The sequence below is a fragment of the Planococcus citri genome, chromosome 4, assembly GCF_950023065.1.
Source record: "Planococcus citri chromosome 4, ihPlaCitr1.1, whole genome shotgun sequence".
NCBI lineage: Eukaryota > Metazoa > Arthropoda > Insecta > Hemiptera > Pseudococcidae > Planococcus > Planococcus citri.
The window spans coordinates 61,060,839-61,072,604 of NC_088680.1; positions in this window are offsets into that span (position 1 = coordinate 61,060,839).

The following is an 11,766-nucleotide window of genomic DNA, read 5'->3' on the forward strand; positions in this document are numbered from 1 at the left end:
ATGAACATCATCCTGTCCTTTATACCTGTTCGTTTTCACGCCAACATTCAAAAGGAACTTTTCATTGCTCGTATCTTTGTTGTAATTCGGCGTAAAACCGTACACATGGACCTAATGCAATTCCCAAGGTTCCAGCTCGAAAGCATCCAAATCAATGCATATCTTTTATTTAGTACCTTGTATATTTGATGCAAATGTCCAACTTCACAGTTTGTCGGCATCCGAGTATGGCCAACAACGTTGACAAAAGATGTGTTTTAAAAACCCAACCTTTCACCGAAGAGCTGGTTCAACTGTACAGAATTTCGACCCAGTTAAGTATACGGTTTTTTTTATCTATCGCGTTTCCATGCAAGATAATTCATCGATGCTGTAGCGTAGCTATAGAAAGAAGAAGAAAAAAAGGTAAAAACAGAACTACTATTACGTTGAATTGTCGTACCTGTTTTGCCAAATGACATGTTAATTTAAACAAAAATGTATGCTAATATTTAATGCGAAATATTTGTCAGATCATTATCTAAATGGTAAGATTAACTCGTTAGAAGTTTTTTTACCTCTTTTTTCAGCAGAGTTACTCGCATGATGCGTTGGTAATTAATATAAATCAAATTTACAGCATTTTTTCCCTCCAGAATATACTTACTCTGGGGTCAAATTTAACTCATTTGATAAGTTTTTCAACCTGAACATGGAAACGTAGTCGAAGAAATTAGATGTGATTTGGAGATGAATTACTACGTCATTATTTTTACCTCGAGTTACTTCGATGCTGGCGCTTACTGGACGAATAATCGGTCTTAATTAATTACCTGAAACAGATAACGTTCGTGATAACAAAGATCAACAATATGGTTGAAAGGAATCATCGTCACGCTTGTTGATGATTCAGACAGTGTGTAAATATATCAGCTTAGGTGAATATACTTACTTATACGTGTTTAAAACTATGTCTTGTTTCAATGCACCGGTGCAGGTAAACTCTATCATTATGTAATTTATGAGTAAATCTGATAAATTATGTGTAAATAATACGCTAGTTTGTTATTCTGTCACTTCTCTGGACCTGTGTTTTTAGGAAATCTTCCTCTCGATGATCAACGCGAATCGGAAAAACTGGTGTTATTGCACTCGCAGTTCAATCGTTGCAACCAAGAAGAAGTCATCTTGGAACGTGAAGAATTTTTTGCCATTTTCTACCTGCTCCTGCGTCCGGTCTGCCTTCGTGTTTCATCTCGCGAGTATAATTTTGATAATTAAAATGAAATTGGTTGAGGAAAAAAATAACCCTGTTGACGGGTATTTGATAAGCATTATTTACTATCGGTCGATGCATTTATGTAAAATCGATAATAAAATCAAGGTGAGCTGGTATTTTTCGAGTCGGTTGCACTTATGGATGTGCATCCTGCTATTGTAGATTATGAGCAGTAAAAAGTATGTTTTATGTTACGTTTTTACTGCGAAGACAGCAATAATGATGGTTTGACATGAGTAAAATTGCATAAACAGCGATGCAAATATTTATATCGCATAACCAGAGCAAATGGTGTTTTGAAAAGCTCTCTCTCTCATCGTGTACCTACTTAGGTAGGTACTTGGAATACGTTTCTTCAATTCGCATTATTATTAGGTAGGTATTTGTGTATTAGTTTTTTAAGATACTTTTGCGCTTTATACGGTACCTCTACTCTGTTCTGAATAATATTATGATGTTTTTCTTTCAACAGTTTTCAACAATGAGACCGAATCGAATTTAGAATGGCAAGTTCGAACACCTGAGACATTTTGTATTCGGCGGTGACTTTGGTTCTATGATGAATAGTTAATGTACGAACGCGAGTAAATCCTTAGGTGGTAAGACGATAAAAAGGAACCAGTTACCGGACTTGATGATTAAACTGATCGCCACTATTGGCGTTTCGCCTGGTTATGATTGGTTAAGTAGGTACTCGAGTGAAGGTAGGTACGTACTATAACTTTGTTGATTGAAATTTCCACCGTGTTTGTAATTTCGTATAATGCGGCGATATTTTCACAATAATGAGTTTTTGCTCGTTAATTTACCATGTTGTGACATGGGTTGGCTTGAATAGTTCCGCGTTGATCTGTTTTTTTTTTCCTGAAACAGGTGATCGTTTTCGAGAGGTACTTTTGGTCGTTGATGATTGACTAGAATCAGCGAATTTTTGGTACCTGGAAGCTTGTGCTGTGAATTTGACAAAACAATAACTTTTATTCGAGTTTCGGATGGTGCACTTCTTATGTAAAAATTGGTAGGTGAATATGCTTTTTTATGTTGTGCTGATTTTTTTTAAATTTTTAATTCAAGATCTGAATGCCCTTTGAAGGCTATTCGAGCTTGATTAAAATTGGTAAGTAATTTAAAGATTCCGAGGTCGAATATCGGCTCAATTTTCGTGTCAATTGTTAGTTTTTCTCAAGAACAGAAATCTAAGTTCGAATCATTTTTCGATCCAGTCTATCTGACACAGTTTTTAATAATATTGATCAAATTATCAAATAATTGGAAATATTTTGTGACGGGTCGTTTAGTAGTGTTTCGGGTTTAGACAGGCCGAATATTGACTTATTTTTTCGATTCTGCCCTCTGACCCCTCCTCCCATTAGTGCTTTTATACCAAAAAATTGGAAATATCGCGTGACGTGTCGTTTGTTTACGTCTCGAGGATGCTGAAATCAAATCTTGAGTTATTTTTTCGATCCAATCCTTCTGAGCCTCCCCATCTCCTTCCTCAAGATTTTGAAACATTGCTCAAAATGATGAAGAATTGAAATTACTTTGTGACGTATCGTTTGTTGGTGTTTCGGGGGTGCTGAGGTCGAATATCGACTTATTTTTTCGATCCAGTCACTCAGTCCCCCCTCCCCCCCCCCCCAATTGGTGCTTTTATACCAAAAAATTGGAAATATCGCGTGACGTGTCGTTTGTTTACGTCTCGAGGATGCTGAAATCAAATCTTGAGTTATTTTTTCGATCCAATCCTTCTGAGCCTCCCCATCTCCTTCCTCAAGATTTTGAAACATTGCTCAAAATGATGAAGAATTGAAATTACTTTGTGACGTATCGTTTGTTGGTGTTTCGGGGGCGCTGAGGTCGAATATCGACTTATTTTTTCGATTCAGCCACTCAGTCCCCTCCTCTCCCCCCCCATCAGTGCTTTTATACCAAAAAATTGGAAATATCGCGTGACGTGTCGTTTGTTCACGTCTCGAGGATGCTGAAATCAAATCTTGAGTTATTTTTTCGATCCAATCCTTCTGAGCCTCCCCATCTCCTTCCTCAAGATATTGAAACATTGCTCAAAATGATGAAGAATTGAAATTACTTTGTGACGTATCGTTTGTTGGTGTTTCGGATGCGCTGAGGTCGAATATTGACTTATTTTTTCGATCCAACCACTCAGTCCCCTCCCCCCCAATCAGTGCGTTTATACCAAAAATTGGAAATATCGCGTGACATGACGTGTCGTTTGTTTACTTCTCAAGGGTGTTGAAATCAAATCTTGAGTTATTTTTTCGATTCAATCCTTCTGAGTCTTCCTATCTCTTTTTTCAAGACTTTGAAACCTCAGTCAAAATGATGATTGATGAAAAATTGAAATTACTTTGTGACGTATTGTTTGTTGGTGTTTCGGGGGTGCTGAAGTCGAATATCGACTTATTTTTTTCGACACAACCACTCAGACCCCTCTCCCTCCCTCCATCGATGCTTCTGTACCAAAAAATTAGGAAATATCGTGTAATACGTCGTTTGTTAGTTGGGGGAGGGGGGAGGAGGTGCAAAAATAAAATTTTGAGTAATTTTTTCAATCATGTCCTTCTGAGTCCTCCTCCCTCCTTTCATCAGTGCTGTCATGCCAAAAATTGGAAACGTCGTGTGACTGCAAGATTGATTGTACATAATTTGAATCATGCTTCGATTTGGATCAAAAATTTCACAATTTAATTCATTATTCGAATCATTTTTTTACAGCTGTGATTTGTGATTCATTCATAACAAATAATTATGAGCAATGAATCACGTTCTCGTTCTCGTTATTTCATATAAGATGATTCGCTTCTAATTTTTACAAAATTTTGCTGTAATTTTGAGGTATGTACTTTAAGTAAATTTAATTTAAATGATGTTTCAAGATTCAAGCAATGTTTCCAAGTTTAGCACAGTTTTTTTTTTTTTAATTTCATCAATTTTTGGTAATTTTTAGGTGTTTTTAGGCTCCTTTCATTTAGCTGTTTTTATTATGCTTGATATTATTTTTAACCAGTTTTATTTCCACTTCGATGATGCTTTGATTTATTTTATGAATAATGTTCTAAATTCTTAGCAACTTTCACAAAATTTCGTTCAAGTTTTGAAATATTTTATCGATTTTTGATCCAGGTTGATTGTTTTTACCTATGTGAATTTTGAAAATTTTCTATCTTGTTTTTTGTGCGATGTTTTGATAATATTTGATCAATTTTTCGTAATTTTCTAGAATTTATTTGATATATTTTGGTCATTTTAGCGATATTTTACTCAACTTTCAAGAGAGTTCATCAAATTTCAATCAATTTTATGCCATTAAACGAGTTTAAAACAAGTTTGCTCAATTTTGCTGATTTAAAAAAAATAATTGATCGTATTTTCAATTACTGTAAATCACTTTTAACAATTTTTTATGCAATTTTATGAATATTGAGTAATTTTCGATATCGTGGGCGACTTTTACATGGTTTTATTCAAATTTTGAGCCATCTCATCAATTTTTATGTCGTTTTTAGATAATTTTTTGTATCATCCAAATAAATTGTAGCGATATTTTGAGCAATTGTTGCAAATTTTTGCACGATTTTTCTGGAATTCCATTAAATTCTGATAACTTTGAAATGATTTCTGTGCCAATTTTACGGTTTTATTGCTTTACAATTTCATTCCATTTCAATTACATTTTATTGTTTTTTCGTAATTTTCAACTATGTTTTCGGATATTTAATCAATTTTTCGTAATTTGTAGCAATTTTTTCCATGTACTTATTTGTGCATTTTTGCAATATTTCATCAATTTTTGACATTTTAAAAAAAAATGTTGATCAATTTTCTTAGAATTTTGCTGAATTTGGCTGATTTTTCATCAGTTTATGGTAATTTTAAATAGCTGTAAAAGGTCGATAAAACAATTTTTATCATTCTTTTTCAATTTTCAGAATATTGAATTCATATTTTGGCCATTTTTATTTTTCAATATTTCGTATAAGTTCGCGATTTATACAAAATTTCGCCCAAACTTGGAGACGTTTTGAATATGAATTTCTTAGTGCTGCAGTGATCAGATATTAGCTTATCATTTTCCATCCAATCTCTCTGGATCCACTCTTCCGATCCCATCAGTGATTTAATGCCAAAAAATGTAAAGTTCTATATTATAAAGTGTCATTTGTTAAAATTTTGGTGCCACAAAGGTCAAATATTGGCTCATTTTTTCCATCCAATCACTCTGGCTCCCTCTCCTCCCTTCATCAGTGATTTTTTGCCAAAAAATTGTAACGTGACATGTCGCTTGTTCGGATTTTGAGGCTGCGGATGTCAGATATTGGTTCATTTTTTCGATTAAATCACTCGGATCCTCTCCTCCCCTCTCCCATTAGTACTTTTGTGTTGAAAATTGGGAATGTTACGTGACTAGTCGTTTGTAGAATTTTTGGTAATGCAGAAGCATTGGTTCATTTTTTCCATTTAACACATCAGACCCTTCTCCCCCCCCCCCCCCACCTCATCAGCGTTTTTATGCCAAAAAATTGAAAATGCTGCATGATTTGTGATTTGTTAGAATTTCAAGGTGCACGGTAAAGTATAGTTTTTTTAAAATCCAACCCCCCAAATCCCCCCCACCTCCTCACGTCTATACTTTTGAACTAAAAAAATAGATGAATTTGCTCTGTTACTTGCTGACATCATTCTGTACCTGCTTTCAGTTTTATCAATTCTGTTCATTTCTTTTTTCAGGAAAGTTGGATCAGAATCAGAACAGGCTATAAACCTGAACCTTTCATTTAATCGTAACTTGATGAGTTCCCAATCACAAGATTCCATCATCAACAACCTTGCTCATACTGGAATGGAAGCAATTCAACAAAGTGAGAAAAAAAAACAAAATGTACCTAAGTAAATCACAATTTACTAACTAGAATCGTACCCCTATAGGTACCTTCTGTCCTGATCAATGTCAGTTCATTCACGATTCATGTACCACCAGAACCACGTGGACGAGTATAAATTAGCGTAAAACGAAGAAGACGACTCAATTTTTGCGTGAAAAAACCAACTCGTCACAGTGTCTGCAACATTATTGCTTATTATCAATGAAAGAAGCACGCGTTTCTCGTTACAGATGATGAGAGGTACATACACAACAAGTACATACAGTATATTTTGGCACAGAGTGTGACTAAGGCTTATCAAAATGATCGAAACGAAACGCGCGGCAGCTCGCGGTAAACACAGAGAGTAAAATTGATCGGCGGCGACAGGCACGTTTCGTGTGGTAAATCGCGACAAAATGTCAATAAAAGAGTGGACGGGATCGGTCGCCTCGGCCGCGTCCGGACGGTTAAACTGCCAATTAAACGGTTAGCGCGCCGCTGAGTAATTAAGTATATAGTATAACGTGGTATACGACGAGGGAGGATGCGCGTTTTATATTGCTCAACGTTGACCTTTACCTGCAGACCTACAGGTCAGAGAAGGATTGAAATTGACACAACATTCTTTTATTACGGTGACGGATAGTTATCCAAGGCGCTGAGGAGGTAAAAGAGACGAAGAAGGAACAACATATAACAGTATATATGGGAAAAAGCGAAACATAGCCTATACCGAGAGCAAAGAAGATGTAAGCTATCATATGTTGCAGAGAGGTAGAAAAAGGTAAAAAAAAATAAGGTAACCCGGCACTGACGACAGGGGGTTCGATGCGGGGAAACTACGACTACGACGACGACTATGATGTCTCGTATAGAGGTATACGTACGTATAAATTCGAGTATTCAATGTAGCCTAGGGTGAGTGTGTGCGTGTGTGTGCGTACGTACGTGTAGTAGTATGTTGGCGAAGTGCATCTGGAAAACGATGAACGGCGGCAGAGATCCAGCAGGTGGGAGTGCGGGGTGAAGAGCGAGGGGCTGGCTTCGAACAATGCGAGGAGACTGTAATGCAAGAAATGGGAGTATTTCTCGCTGCTATGGCTATCGTCGATGTTCTTCCTTCATATGCTCTCTTTTTATCGACGTAAAAATTAAGTTGTGATAGGAATGTCCAAAATCTCGATCAATAATTTTATTTTTTAACAATTTTACCATGTTTCTATAGATAAAAATTTTAATTTTTTTTATTTTTTAACAGCATAGTTGGGTAATGACAGACGATTTAGCGTTGCTCTCGGATTTTGAAACTAACCTGCAGAAGTTATTCTTTGGTCCAAAACTCCAGCGATAGGATTTTAGATCCCTTAATCAACTCTAACCACTTCAAAACGAGTGAAATTGCAATTTCAGTTGAAAATTTCCAACTTTGGCAGTTTCCAATTGATTTTTTCAGACACTTGCAAGTTGCAATCATTGTTGGACACTACCGAGATTTATTTATGATTTTTTTTTTCAATCACCTAGAATCAATTTCACGTATAGAGATCAAGAATGTAGGTAGTTCTACTTCCCAAATTATCAATTTTTCAAGGTTTTTGTCCTCGCTTCAATCGAGCTGATCTAAATCATATTTTGCCGAATTTTTAAAATTTTCCAAGCCCCCCCCCCCCCCCTCAAAAAAAGCATTGGAAAATTCATTGAAAAATTCAACAATAGTTGGCTAAGTCGCAGTTCCCTATACTTTATTTTTCTCTTGTTTGAAAAAAGTCACGAAAGCACCCCCCCCCCCCGGTTAAAAAAAATAATAATTTACTCGAAATTTTTAATTTTTACGTCAAAATTCATTTAAACTATTTTCTTTTCGAGAAAGATCCTCTAACCTATGATGTTAGTCCTGTAGTATGACCCTCCTCCTCCCTCCTTTCCCCACCAAAGTCAAATACATAAATCAAAATCAGGAATTTTTTGGAGATTTCCCATTTTTTTGGTCAGAATGGTACTGAATTATCCCATTTTTTCTCGATCTTTCAAACATATTGGCCCTCTTAATTAGAAAATCCTCAAGTTGAAAAAAAAAATAAAACAAAGATTGAAAATTCAATTTTGTAATTTTTTTAAAACATTTTCATTTATGGTCAAACCCCTCACAAAAGTGCTCCACCCTCCCCCCCTCCCTAGTTAATAAAACAATTCACTCAAAATTTTCAATTTTTAGTTTTTCCGTCGAAATTCATTGAAACTATTCTCTGTTCAAGAAAAATCATCCAACCTATAACGTTAATAGTCCTGTAGTATGACCCCTCCCCCCCTCCTCTCCCCACCAACGTCAAATAAATCAAAATTTGGAATTTTTTGGAGATTTTCCATTTTTTTTATGTCAGAATTGTACTGAATTATCCCATTTTTTTCTCTATCTTTCAAATATATTGATCCTCTTAATTATGTAGAAAGCTCTCAAGTTGAGAAAAAAAAAATAAAACAGAAATTAAAAATTCAATTTTGTAATTTTTAAAAAACATTTTCATTTATGGTCAAAACCCTTGAAAATCACTCCTTTTTCAAAAATACTCTCCGTCGATCTCCTCCCCCAACAATATTGGTTCTTTTCATACAGAGGCTCTTGAAATTGAAATAAATCAAAATGCAGGTATTTTTTAAAAATTAATAAAAATTCAATCTCTGTATCAATCAACTTCAGGACGAGGTAGTGTATAAAAAGCCACCCTAGCCCACAAATTGGTTATATGTGAGAAGGGGGGGGGGTTAAAAGTGGTGTATAACTTGATTTCACTCAAGTAGGGACCAAACTGGGATGTTGGAACTGGAAATTTTTCAATTTTTTCCAATAGGTTCTTCTGCTTATTTTTTTTACATTCTGTAGTCGTGATTTTCTCATCCTAGGTAACAATTTAGAGGTATAGCAAAAAAAAAAAATGTTTCACTAACAAGGAAGGTATCCCAACTCTCACAAATTTTTTTGGACCAATCCGGACAAAGCTAGATTTTAAAAACATGTAAAAATATATCACTGACCAGAATTTCTGGAGTAAAAATAAAATACATTTTTTTGATTTTTGGTGAATTTTTGAAATTTTTTTAATTTGGACCACAAATGAGAAAATATTATCAGAATTTTACCAAGTCAGCTGGTAACAGGTGGTGAAAAAAGTGAAAAAGTAGTAAATTCGGTCAAAAAGACAGTGAAAAAATGAAAAAGTTCATTTTTGATGAAATTGAAATAACTTATACTTACTTTGTAAACAAATTTTCTTCCAATTTCAATTTTTTTTTTTTGAAAACTTCCCTGTGAAAAATTCGATTTTGTTAATTTTTTTGTGTGTGTGAGGGCGAGGGGGTCCAGTGGCGAGCTTTCTGAAGCTAGATCGAGAAAGCATGTAAAAATATATCACTGACCAGAATTTTCGGAGCAAAAATAAAAAATATTTTTTTGATTTTTGGTGAATTTTTGATAATTAAATTTGAACCATAAATGAGAAAATATCAGAATTTTAACAAGTCAGCTGGTAACAGGTAGTGAAAGTAGTGAAAACGTTGTGAATTCAGTCAAAAAGACCGTGAAAAAATGAAAAAGTTCATTTTTGATGAAATTAAGAAATACGTACTTACTTTGTAGACAAATTTTCTTCCAATTTCAATTTTTTTTTTGAAAATTTTCCTTTGAAAAATTCGATTTTGTTAATTTTTTTGTGTGTGTGAGGGCGAGGGGGGAGTCCAGTGGCGAGCTTTCTGAAAATTTGGTTGAAAAAAAAAGAGTGAAAAAAGTATTGAAAAAGTAATGATTTTTTCAACAAAAAAATTCGTTTGATACCGTGCAATTTAACCTGGAAACTTGAAAGCTGACCCTACTTTCGATCCACCAAATCGATTGAAAACCGTTTCGAACCGTTTTGAGCAGTTCTAGAGTCTCCAGCAGATCTTTGAAATTTGTTTTTTTCCACAAAATTTTACCCAGTGAAGTTGGAAAGCTGAAATTCGCTCTGCACCCAATTTCAACATGCTGAGTTGACATGGAGATGGTTTCAAGCCATTTTGGAGCCTCGAGCGATCAATAGACTTATATGAACTCAAAAATCAACTGTCATGTTCAGAAAAATTGAAGATTTTTGATTTTTTTCACCTCTAATGAGCACATTTTTCAGAATTGAAAAAACCCGAGACGAACAAAAATGAGTTCAAATTGAATTGGAAGTTGAGAATTTTTCTGAAATTAAAATATGATATTATGTTTCGAGTTGGCAATACAGACAAAGCTAGATCGAAAAAGCGTACAAAAATATATCACCTGCCTAAATTCCTGGCGTAAAAATACATTTTTTCGATTTTTTGTGAATTTTTGAAAGTCAAATTTGGACCAAAAATGAGAAAATATTTTCAGATTTTTACCAAATTAACCTAGAAACCTGAAATCCGAAATTCTGGAAGTATTTATACCCTATTTTTGATCCACTAAATCGATTGAAAATAGTTTCGAACCGTTTTGAGCAGTTCTAGAGTCTCTATCTGATTCTTGAAATTTCTGAAATTCACTCTGAACAGCTGAGTTGACTGGAGATGGTTTCGGAGACGTCTCACGGAGCTTCCAACCATCTTTAGACTTATTAAGTATATGTACTCGAAAATCAGATGTCATGTTCAGAAAAATTGAAGATCTTCGATTTTTTAAATCTCAAACGAGTGCATTTTTCAAAATTGAAAAAATCTGACTTCGACAAAAATGATTTTGAAATAAATTGGAAGTTTTGAATTTTTTTAAAGTTGAAATATGATGTATTTCGAGTTGGATATTAGTCTATGCATGAATTTTGGCCGTTTGGGTAATCCGAAAAGCGATTCAGAGGTTCCCAAAATGACAGGAATCATTTTTTTTTTTTTTTGCAAAAATCATAAAACATAGAAAAAAATTAGATACTAATTTAGTCCATATTCGGGTTGATGATGTAGTTAAACGTATTTTACAATACAATAGCGAGAAAAAAATTTTCGACTAAAATTTATCAATTTTGGGCGTGAAAAAGCATGAAAAAATTATTTTTTTTACATTTTTGAAGGTCTTTCACCTGTTTAAAAAATTCTGAAAAAATTTGTGTTGTACATCTAGGTGAAATACCTACATGATATATATTTTTTTCAAAATTGCATCCCTGAAAAAAGTGATCAAAAGTGCCATTTAAAAGCTAAAAGTGCGCGTTTTGTCCAGAAAATAATGCTTGAAAAAATTTCTAAAAATTTCCACGAATATCCCTTGGGAGTATCTAACATCCCTGCAAGTTTGGTAAAAATCGGTTGGAAACTGGCAAAGTTGGAAATTTTCAACTGAAATTGCAATTTCACCTCATTTTGAAGAGGTTGGAGGTGATCTGTCGATCTAAAAATTTTGTCACAGGGGGTGTGGGATTTGGGCTGCAGTGGGCGACTTTCACCGGTTAGTTTCAAAATCCGCGAGGATGAGACCAAATCATCCATTTTACCCTGCTATGATCTTTTAGATATTTAATTTTAATCAAAATGATTTTATTTCATTTCGGGTGTTCGAAAACAGGTCGACATCTGAGTAAATATCCGAAAACTGCGTCAAGATTGATCATATGAGTACCTAAT